Raw genomic sequence first — 12,127 nt, 5'->3', positions numbered from 1 at the left:
AAGATTACGTGAAGGAATGAGTGCTTAACAGATTAATTAAAGATGCTGATTGTTATATGTCAAATTAATGTGTTAGATAATTACATAACTAAAACAAACTGAGGAAAGTGCGGAGGATGGGCCATGGGTCCGTCCTATAGTTGGGTGGTCGCGGTTAGCCGGGAACTTTTCTCAAAATCTCGAAGAATAGCGGAATGATCGTCAAAGAAAATGAATAATGAAAGCAATGACCTAGAGTTATGTCTTAAGCGATTTACGATGTTTTAGGGGAACGGAATGGGACTATGCCTTATGGCAGAGAGGTTGAGCGTTGCATCCTAAAAAGAGTTCTCTATCCCTAGGAGATTGTAAGAAGCAAAGTCCAAGGTATTGTGGGCCGTACAAAGTCCTCAAATGCCTAGGACCCAATGCTTATAGATTGCAACTCCCTGAGAACCTAAAAGTTCACAATGTATTCCATATCAGTCTATTGAAAAAATATGTACCCAACCCTAACCATGTACGTGATGACCAACAAATTGTAATGCCTAGTCAAGGAGTCCTTGAACTAAGGCCGGATAGGATCTTAGAGGTTAGGGAGAGACAGTTAAGATCCAGAACCTTGAGAGAATGCATGTCCAGTGGAAAGATTATCCCGAAGAGGATGCCACTTGGGTAGATGAAGGCACTCTCAACCATCAATATCCCCAATTTATCTCGAGATGAGGTCATCTCGATTCCTCTAAGTGGAAGAGAATGTAATATTCTTGTTTAAAAAATATTATAAAGGCCAGGTGAAGTCTCGGGGAAGTGACAATGTTACATTGGGACGGGTTAGTCTAATCTAATAACACTCTCCATTGAGTCCAAACGAGACACAGCTTAACTAAATCGCGTATTTCTCATAAGAACCTCCTCTTGGGAGGAGGATAAGGGATAACTATTGATTTAATGCAATTTTTTTTATTACCTTCCCCCAGCCGAAGCGTGGCTTAGGGAAGGGGATGGTGCTAAAATGGGAGAGTGAATGAGGTGGAGGGGAGAGTCTACATGCGGCCAAACACGTGGGGGGAAGGGAAGGCCTTATCCCTTCCTATAAATACCCCCTCTAAGGGGTGAGTAGGGAGAGGGTCGTGGTGAAAATCTGGTGGATCGTCTGGTTGGAGGCATCCACGCAGGCAGGGACAATAAGGGACACCGTAGGCCGTGTCGTGAGTGGAAGGCTGAGAGGAGCACCGTACGTTGGCTACCGTCGCCGTTGATGCCCAGAGCCGCCGCTGGTACGAAGAGCCGCCACTTGCTCCGTTGGGATCACGACCGCTGTCGTGTTGCTGCGCATCTGAGCCGTGAACACCTCTATTTTTGTTGTGCATTTGTGTCAATTTCTGCGTGTGATTTATTGTTTGTGTGATGCATTTTAGTAATCCGCAGCCAATGTATATATTTCTTGCACTTTGGATCCAAGAAATCATTAGGAATGGACTCCTAAATCTTCTGCTCTTGTAAACAGGGCTAATTTTTATTGTGTGCGTGAGGCAAGAGCTGAGGCAAAGGTCATGGTGTATGCAAGCTCATTGACACTGTAAGAGAGGGCTGGGTTGTATTGGTGAATTATCATGGTGATGCATCTCTATTATTGTTTTAGGAGGCTGTGTTCCTGGTACTGCCCTCTGCACAGCCCCAAGCAAGTCTAAGCTATGAGAATTCTCTGGACTGAGATATGTGGAATAATGGGATGATATGTATTGTCATCACCCTAATCTTTACTAACACCTAAAGACGTGTGAAGCACATGTTCTCTAGTGATCCAAAAGGCAAGAACTTCTAATGAAAATAAAGCTAGTCTATTCAGGGAGGAGGATATTTTTGAAAAGGGCAAAAATGGCGGGCTGCGCCTGAATTGGAATGGGGGGCCCTTCCTTTTCGCTTTCTGGGGGGGGGTTGTTTTTGGAAATGCAGAAAAGACGAGGTAGCAGAAATAGTTGGAAAAAAGAAGCCGACGACATCTGCGAAAACACACATCAGAAAAATTCACGCAGAAGAAGAAGACACAGAGGGAACGAAGGCTGCGTTGAAGCATTGACGATAATCAGAAAAAGGTAATATAGCGAAGAAGAGGGATCAACGCGGATGAGGAGGCAAAGAATCAAATTTTGGGAGCATTTGATTTAGTGGAGCTATGCAATTGAATTCCCTGAGTTGGCTTTAGTTCTTCTCATCACGAGGACTGTAACTTTCTATTTCGTCACTGTGCCATCAATTGGTCGCCTTATTTTCAAGGCATCATTGAAGTGCTTCTGGCTACTGCCGACAGAGATGATGCAAGTGATTCTTGCCTGAGGGCCTTAGTCTATGAGACTTTGAATGAATTTGTGAGGTGCTTTACTGAAGATACGGCTCCCATTGTGATGCAATTGGTCCCTGTTGTGCTCCAAAAGCTCAACCAGACTCTGGAAATGCAAGTCTTGTCATCAGATGACAGGGAAAGACAAAGTGAGTTGCAGGCCTTACTCAGTGGTGTGCTACAAGTTATTATACAAAAGCTGGGGTCACCTGCATCCGTATAACTATTGCCATGTTCAGAAGTGAACAACAGCCTCAAGCGGCACATGAAAGGAGGCCATGGTGGATCGTCGAAGTGGAACGTTAAGTTTTGAATGTCAACATCGGTGAACCTCATCCCAATACGTGTCAATGTTGAATTGGAAGGGTAAAGATACAAGGACTCTTCACGTGGAATGTCGAAGATCCAGACTATGAAGTTACAGTTTTTGTAAAGCGCACGGTGAAGGATTTGCATCTTCCTACCTCATTTTAACCACACATTGTGCAATCAATTCAGGAACAAGTGTCTGAATTCCGTTCTTATGAAGGCCTTGAGATGACCATAGGAGAGAAAGTACATTGTCTAAAGGACGTTGGAAATTTTGACAGCAATCTAGAAGAGTTTGCGTGGTCCTTATGCAGGGATCTTGAACTTGAAGATCCTGTAGTTGGCCTTGCTATTGTTGTAGCAATTCGTGAACAGCTGTATGAAATTGTAGTTCAGAGTATATCTTCAGGAAGGGTGGAAGGCTCACAAAAGCGTTAAATTCCAAGTGCAAATGATTTTGTCATCGGGCTTGTTGCTGATCGACGTTCAGAGAGCTTTACCATTGATATTGGAGGTCCAAGCTATGGAACTCATTCTATCTTTGCATTTGAGGGAGCCACTAGACGCAATGTACCCAGCCTTCAAACAGGACTTGCATGAGTGCTGTTGAGCAGGCCCACCTGTCCTGTACTCGATGCACTCGGCAAAAGCTTGTCTTTTGAAATTGCTCAAGTGACTGTGCTGAAATTGCTACAAAGGGTACAATGATTTTGAACTATTGAAATGCTCGTGTTGCTGGAGATCCACCAGTTTCCTCGTGATCAAATATCCCAAAGGTTCTGATTAGGCTGAAATTTCAGTAACCCAGATCTCATTCTCAGCAAACCTCTCGACAGAGTTTTCATCTTCAAACATGGCATACTACAGTTGAACGACCACGTGCAAGTCTTTACTTGATGCTGTACTTGTTGAAATACAAAAACTGTTCATGACAGCATATCAAGAACATGGGTTTGCTCAGTTTCTTTGTTGTAACTCTATGATTATGACAAGGAATATAGTGATCTTTGGCATCTAATAAATATTTGGGTTCTTCTTGTTAGTCTCTTCCATTGCTGTGCCTTGAGCCCCGTGTTCTGCAGCCCTTACACGATCTCTTCGACATTTCTGGTGAACCCGACGTGAAAGTGCTGCGTCATTAGCAAGATGGGAGACTCGCAAGAAGAGATGACAGATGATAATGTCATGAAGAACCTGTTTCAGTCATTTACCATGTATATGCAGCAGCAAGCTCATGCTAAACGTGACAGTGATGCTATGGATGCCTTGAAAGCTGTCCAACAGGAGATGAAGCAGTTTAATGGCCAGCAAGTGTCAACTTACCTGCATTTGTATGAAGAAAAGATGAAGTTTTTTGGGGTTTCTCAAGATGTTTGGAGCCGCTACTTCTTGCGGATCGTCGTGCGCGCTCTTGAAGGTCGAATTGCAAAAATTCAAGAAGCACATGCAGGTTGGGCTGAATTTAAAAAGGCATTAAAAGATGAATATTTCCTGGAGGATATAGGTCTTATGAATCGCAGGAATTTTTTAGCATGGGTTTCTATGCCTAATAAGGGACTTTCTGTTACCGCTCTTCTGCGAGAGTTTGAAAGCCGTTATGATCAGTTGGATGGGACTGAACAGCAAGCTTTGGAGATGCAGAAAGTGGAGTTATTTTTGCAAGCTGCAGATGCTGATTTACAGGAAAAGTTGGATGATCTTTTGGAAGATCAAGCTACTGATTCAGGTTTAAAGACTGAGTGGAGACATGTCATTGATGCTGTGAATGCTCTTGTCAAGAAGCAGCGTAGGAGAGTCAGATTGCATCGAAACACAGGATCAGTTCCTGAAAAATCCTTGGAGACTTCTTCTTCTACCCCTGCTGCTTCTTTGCCTAAGCCTACTCTTCCTGTTGTGAATCCACCAGTTCCTGCTGCTCCAGTGCCCTTATCTGTAGATGATGTTATTAAAGGCTTGGCGGATTTGACGATTGAAGCAGTCAAAGCTGAAGTTGGTAAGTTAAAGGAGCAACTTATGTCTGTACCTGCTGTAGCACCTGCTCCAGTGACTACGTTTCCAGCTGGTCAAAGAAAAGGGCGACGATGTATTTGGTGTGATAGTACAGAGCACCAACACTGCAGAGATTGTGATGCTTTTCAGGAAGCACGTAAGAAGAATGTAGTGTTTTGGGGACAAGATGGGAAGATATGGCTGACAGAGACTGGCGCTCCTCTTGACACGAACTTTGGTAAGGGAGGTATGAAGAAGCTTGTTGATGATATGGCTGCGCAATCAGCTTATGTGAGTGTTAGAGGAGATGCTTCAGCTTTTGGAGTCCAACTTGAGCAGAAATCTGATGGAGACTCTGCTTTATGGTCTTCTGCCTTGGAGATAGCGAGAAGAGGGAAAGTTCAAACTTCTACTATGACTTGTGTGGGCTCTAGCATCCGAGGAGAAACAGGATGGGATTCTCCTGTTGACAGGTATTCTATTTTTGCTTATATTGCTAAAACGCAGGGTTTAGATGCCATGGTTGAAGAAAAGAGAAGAAGAGATGAGGAGGGTCCTAGCTCCTCCAAAAAGACTAGAGGGGGTGACTTTGCTTCACCACCTGTTACAGTTCCACCTATGTCAAATTCTCCAACTCAAACAGGTTCTGATCAACCAATGGGAGACAAGCAGAAAGAAAAGAGGCAACCAAGAAAAGAGCCAGGATTCAAGCTCTTGTCAGACCTTGATATGCAAATGGATATGAGTAAGATTTTTCATGAAAGAATTTTGAATAGTGAAGTTACTTTTACTATTGAAGAGGCTCTTGGGATTGCTAGAAGAGAAATACAGGATCAGATGCAGGATCTTTTGCGGAGGAAACGGCATGCGATGGAAGGACCTGCTTTACAGGGATTGTGGCATGGAACTCTTGGGGAAGTACATGATGATGCAGTGATGGTTGAGAATGCTTCTGCTAATCCGCAATTGGAGAAAATAGTGCAGCCTATGCAGTATGAAGATGATGAGACCCCTATTCTCATTCCTCGCAGCCATTTTTCACGAAGTCATTGGGCTAGAGCGACCACTGAGACAGTGGTAAGGATTGGAGAGAAACAAATTCCCTTGATTGCTTTAGTTGATCATGGTTCTGAAATTAATCTTATTGCTCGAGGTGTTTATGAGAGTGGCAAGTGGCCTATGGATGCAGAGCATGGCTGGCGTATGAGAGCCGCCAATAATACTTCTGGTGATATGTATGCTGCTTGTCCGAGTATCAGAATTTCTATTGGTAATGTTGAAGAGGATTACCATTGCTTTGTTCAGGATTCATGCTCTTATCCGATTATTCTTGGACAGCCTTTCATTACAGAAGCAAGAATGGAAACAAAAGTGATGGATGACGGATCAGCTTATGCGCGGATACGCAGTAAAGATGGTATGCAAGCTGTTCAGTTTATGACTGTTGGGGTAAATCATCCGAGAAACAGAGACTCCTTGCGTGAGGCACCACCACCTGCGAAGGAGTTGGATTTTCATTAGGTACCGCTGTCTTGCGAGACGCCAGTGGTACGGAGCGGAGAAAAGAGGAGATCTCGCCTCCTGGCAGCCAGTCTTTCTCCAATAACTTTGTTGGGTTTACTTCGATAGTTCAGTGAGTTATCAGAAAATTTCAGATTTGCCTAGAGCTGCCAGGCAGTACATTGGTCGTAAGGAGAAAGAGTTGAAGAATGCAGGTATTTTGCAAGCAGAAGAGCATGTGGATGGATTGTATGAAGGGATGTCTTATGCAGATACATTGTTTGAGATGAGAGCAATGCTGAAAACTGATGTATGCAAGGGATCAAAGATCATACCTGTGCAAACCTTGGATATGTTTCAGGAAATTTCTGGTTTTATGCTGCAAACAGAGTTAGAGGCTGAGAAAACTCAGCAAACTGAATTTATGGCTGATCTTGATCAGCTAATAGAATTGCAGAGGGCTGAATCCATTCAGCCAACAGAGTTGAATGCAGAAAAATTTCTGCATACAGACTTACAGGATGCGTCTATGCAGTCCATTGAGCCGAGGGCTGAATTCATTCAGCCAACAGAGTTGAATGCAGAAAAATTTCTGCATACAGAGTTTCAAGCTGCACCCATGCAGTCCATAGAGCTAAAGGCTGAAATTTTTCAGCCAACAGAGTTGAAAGATGCTGAAAATTTGCAGAAATTGTAGCAAAGAAAAGAGTGCTTGAATGATGCCAAGGTTGACACAAAATATAAAACAGTTGATAAGAAGGTTAAGCCGGTTGCAGGTCCGCTTCCTTCTGATAGTGATGAGCAGATTGAAAAAGCTATGAAGCAGCCTATGTTGAGGGATCCTGCGAATATTGGACATAAGTTTACAGTTGAAACTCTTGCAGAATTGAAGATTGGAAATGAAGATTTTTTGCTTCCAGTGGAAAAAGAATGTTTTAGAGAGATGCTTGGACGTCATGGTAAGGCATTTGCTTTCTTTCCACATGAAATTGGCTGCATTAGTCCTGAATTGGTTGCACCTATGGTCATCTTCACTGTTCCTCATGTACCATGGAATATACGTCCTATACCTGTGCCTAAAGCACACTTGCCAAAGCTGATAGAGTTGCTGAATGAGAAGATTGAAATGGGGATTTTGGAACCCTCTTCTGCACCTTATTCTAACAGGTGGTTTATTGTACCAAAGAAGAATGGTACTTTGAGATTTATTCAGGATATGCAGCCCGTGAACAAAGTGACAATCAGGAATGTGGGAACAGGTCCAGTTGTGGATGAATTTGCTGAGGCTTTTGCAGGACGAGCCATCTATTCACTAGGTGACTTGTATTCAGGTTATGATCAGTTTCAGCTTGCCTTGGAAAGCAGGGATATTACTACTATGCGGACACCTATTGGTCTTGTGAGGATGTGTACCTTGCCTCAAGGTGCTACAAACTCAGTTGCTCATATGATGAATGCTATGCATAGAGTTCTTCGAGACTATATTCCGTAGTATACCATGCCATTTCTAGATGATGTGCCTATTAAGGGTTGTGCAGAAGAAGAAAAGAATGAAAGTCTTGATTTGCGTGGATGTAGACAGTTTGTGGCCGATCACTTGGTTGCTTGTGAGCAAATATTGACACGATTAGAGGAGGTAAATTTGACACTTTCAGGGCTGAAATCTGTCTTTGCTGTTAATGAAGTCATCATAGTTGGGCATATGGTTGGATACTATGGCAGAAAGCCTTCTCCTGCAAAGGTGGATGCCATAAACAGGATTGCAAAGTATTGCTCGACTACTTCAGAGGTGCGAAGATTTGTGGGAGCTTGTGTATTTTACATGATTTGGATTCCTCATTTTGCTCATATTGCAGATGTTCTCTATCAGCTGCTTCGAAAAGGGCAGAAATTTCATTGGGATGAGAAGCATTCAAAAGCCATGCGTAAGCTCAAGAAGCTGTTGCAATCAGCTCCTACTCTACGCAAGGCGGATTATCAGTGTGGACGGCCTATCATGTTGACAGTTGATACTAGCCCTATTGGCATAGGTTGGGCTGTGGGACAGGATGATGCTAATGGAAATAGGTATGCTATCCACTTTGGAGCTAAAGTTCTTAATGAGCGACAAAGGAGATATCCGCAGATCAAAAGAGAGTTGTGGGGAGTAGTCACTGCACTGAAGTGTGATAAAGGGTATTTCATTGGAGCTTCAGTTATTGTGGAAACAGATTGTTTGCCTTTGCTTGGCATGATTACTAGTTGCTCGACTCCAGATATAGCGATGCTTAGATGGATTGCCTATATCAAATCATTGAATCCAGAATTTCGACACATAGCAGGGAAAGATAATCCAGTTGCTGACATGCTTTCTAGAGCGAGATATGAGGATGAGGAGTCAATGTTTGCAGAAGATGATGAGACAGAGTTTGCTGCTTCTATCCTTATTCATGATTGTCATGTATCTACTGTTGAAGCTTTTATTGAAGAACTTTATGTTGATGAGTGGCTGCAAATTGGACAGTATCTAAGTTCGTTGACTCGAAGAGCTGATTGGACAGATGATGAATTCAAGAAAATCAGAAGGAAGGCTTATGGGTATTTCTTGAAAGATGGTTTTCTTTGGAAGCATCCAAGAAAGAGAGGAGGCTTGCCCTTGAGAGTAGTTTGTGATGTAGCGATGCAAATACAGATTATGCGAGAGTTTCATGAGAGCTCATGGGCAGGACATAGAGGTGTGTGGGCTACCTATGAGAAAATCAAAGAAAGATACTGGTGGAAAGGGATGTATAAAGATGTTTCTCACTTTGTGGAGACTTGCAGGGATTTCCAGCTTTACTCTTTAGTGCGACATCGTGATGAGTTGCATCCGACTTATCCACTATGTATGTATTACAAGTGGGTGGTAGACTTGGTTACTTTGCCAGTGGGACTTTGACAGATGAGATATCTTGTCTTGGCTAGGGAGGATCTTACAAACTATGTTGAAGGCAGACCGTTGCGGACGAAGACCACCACTACAGTATGTAAATTCTTGTTGGAAGAAATATTTTGCAGGTATGGATGTATAGGCAAGATTACAGCTGATCGTGGAGAGCTAGATGCTGATGAAGCTAGAGAATTCTTCTCACGGCTTGGAATTAAATTGGCTCTTACTACTGCCTATAATCCAGAGGGAAATGGCAAAAGTGAAAGAGGACATCCGCCAATAGTTAAAGCATTGGCAAAAGCTTGTAGAGGACGGATTGGAGATTGGCTGAGATTACTACCTCTTGCATTGTGGGCTGATCGCTCTACACATAGTGTGACTACTGGATACATGCCTGCGGAGTTGATGTATGGGCAAAAACCTGTCATGCCTACTGAAATTTGTGCTCTCACTTGGAGTGTTCTTCCGTGGCATGAGAATTTATCAAGGGAAGAGCTGTTAGCCCTTCAGATTCGTCAACTAGAGAGAAGGACAGAAGATGTGCAGCTAGCTGTTGATCGTTTGAAGGCAGCCCGTCTCAGAAATAAGGACAGGTTTGATTTAAGGCATCGCTTGAGGCCTAGAGCCATAAAAGAAGGAGATTGGGTTCTAGTCTACGACAGTAGTCTAGAAAATCAGCATAGTAGTATGAGAAAAATGGTTCAAAGATGGTTTGGACCGTATGAAGTGAAAAAGGTTTTTGACAATGGTACTTATGAGCTGGCTGAATTAGATGGAACAGTATTGAGGGTGCCTATTGCTGGAAAACGAGTCAAGATTTTCAAGAGAAGAGAAGATGAAGAATATGCACTTGAAGCATTGACAGAAGAAGAGCAGATAGGTGAAAGTCAAGCAGAAGAGACAGAAGACACAGATGAAGAAGCCGATGGAGAAACAGGACTACTAGAATCAGAAGATGGACTTGACCTGTTTGTGGACTTGAATGATCCTAGATAGTTGGCACATCCGGAGGATGCGCAGGTTTAGAGGGGGTGGATGTCGTGTTGCTGCGCATCTGAGCCGTGAACACCTCTATTTTTGTTGTGCATTTGTGTCAATTTCTGCGTGTGATTTATTGTTTGTGTGATGCATTTTAGTAATCCGCAGCCAATGTATATATTTCCTGCACTTTGGATCCAAGAAATCATTAGGAATGGACTCCTAAATCTTCTGCTCTTGTAAACAGGGCTAATTTTTATTGTGTGCGTGAGGCAAGAGCTGAGGCAAAGGTCATGGTGTATGCAAGCTCATTGACACTGTAAGAGAGGGCTGGGTTGTATTGGTGAATTATCATGGTGATGCATCTCTATTATTGTTTTAGGAGGCTGTGTTCCTGGTACTGCCCTCTGCACAACCCCAAGCAAGTCTAAGCTATGAGAATTCTCTGGACTGAGATATGTGGAATAATGGGATGATATGTATTGTCATCACCCTAATCTTTACTAACACCTAAAGACGTGTGAAGCACATGTTCTCTAGTGATCCAAAAGGCAAGAACTTCTAATGAAAATAAAGCTAGTCTATTCAGGGAGGAGGATATTTTTGAAAAGGGCAAAAATGGCGGGCTGCGCCTGAATTGGAATGGGGGGCCCTTCCTTTTCGCTTTCTGGGGGGGGGTTGTTTTTGGAAATGCAGAAAAGACGAGGCAGCAGAAATAGTTGGAAAAAAGAAGCCGACGACATCTGCGAAAACACACATCAGAAAAATTCACGCAGAAGAAGAAGACACAGAGGGAACGAAGGCTGCGTTGAAGCATTGACGATAATCAGAAAAAGGTAATATAGCAAAGAAGAGGGATCAACGCGGATGAGGAGGCAAAGAATCAAATTTTGGGAGCATTTGATTTAGTGGAGCTAGGCAATTGAATTCCCTGAGTTGGCTTTAGTTCTTCTCATCACGAGGACTGTAACTTTCTGTTTCGTCACTGTGCCATCAATTGGTCGCCTTATTTTCAAGGCATCATTGAAGTGCTTCTGGCTACTGCCGACAGAGATGATGCAAGTGATTCTCGCCTGAGGGCCTTAGTCTATGAGACTTTGAATGAATTTGTGAGGTGCTTTACTGAAGATACGGCTCCCATTGTGATGCAATTGGTCCCTGTTGTGCTCCAAAAGCTCAACCAGACTCTGGAAATGCAAGTCTTGTCATCAGATGACAGGGAAAGACAAAGTGAGTTGCAGGCCTTACTCAGTGGTGTGCTACAAGTTATTATACAAAAGCTGGGGTCACCTGCATCCGTATAACTATTGCCATGTTCAGAAGTGAACAACAGCCTCAAGCGGCACATGAAAGGAGGCCATGGTGGATCGTCGAAGTGGAACGTTAAGTTTTGAATGTCAACATCGGTGAACCTCATCCCAATACGTGTCAATGTTGAATTGGAAGGGTAAAGATACAAGGACTCTTCACGTGGAATGTCGAAGATCCAGACTATGAAGTTACAGTTTTTGTAAAGCACACGGTGAAGGATTTGCATCTTCCTACCTCATTTTAACCACACATTGTGCAATCAATTCAGGAACAAGTGTCTGAATTCCGTTCTTATGAAGGCCTTGAGATGACCATAGGAGAGAAAGTACATTGTCTAAAGGACGTTGGAAATTTTGACAGCAATCCAGAAGAGTTTGCGTGGTCTTTATGCAGGGATCTTGAACTTGAAGATCCTGTAGTTGGCCCTGCTATTGCTATAGCAATTCGTGAACAGCTGTATGAAATTGTAGTTCAGAGTATATCTTCAGGAAGGGTGGAAGGCTCACAAAAGCGTTAAATTCCAAGTGCAAATGATTTTGTCATCGGGCTTGTTGCTGATCGACGTTCAGAGAGCTTTACCATTGATATTGGAGGTCCAAGCTATGGAACTCATTCTATCTTTGCATTTGAGGGAGCCACTAGACGCAATGTACCCAGCCTTCAAATAGGACTTGCATGAGTGCTGCTGAGCAGGCCCACCTGTCCTGTACTCGATGCACTCGGCAAAAGCTTGTCTTTTGAAATTGCTCAAGTGACGGTGCTGAAATTGCTACAAAGGGTACAATGATTTTGAACTATTGAAATGCTCG

The 12,127-nt window shown here is 43.2% G+C and overlaps 2 pseudogenes; both read left to right on the top strand.

Moving 5' to 3' along the window:
• Positions 1-2,392: 2,392 nt before the first annotated feature.
• LOC148009315 (chromatin structure-remodeling complex protein BSH pseudogene) lies at positions 2,393-11,311 on the top strand (annotated as a pseudogene).
• The window catches only part of LOC148009314 (chromatin structure-remodeling complex protein BSH pseudogene), a 26,816-nt pseudogene continuing 25,816 nt past the window's right edge, over positions 11,128-12,127 (top strand).

This window comes from Lygodium microphyllum, unplaced genomic scaffold, assembly GCF_053477565.2.
Source record: "Lygodium microphyllum isolate KBCC unplaced genomic scaffold, Lygodium_microphyllum_v1.1.10 scaffold_31, whole genome shotgun sequence".
NCBI classification, from domain to species: Eukaryota; Viridiplantae; Streptophyta; class Polypodiopsida; order Schizaeales; family Lygodiaceae; genus Lygodium; species Lygodium microphyllum.
Note: the sequence above shows the minus strand (reverse complement) of the source record. Positions and strands in the feature narration are given on the sequence as shown.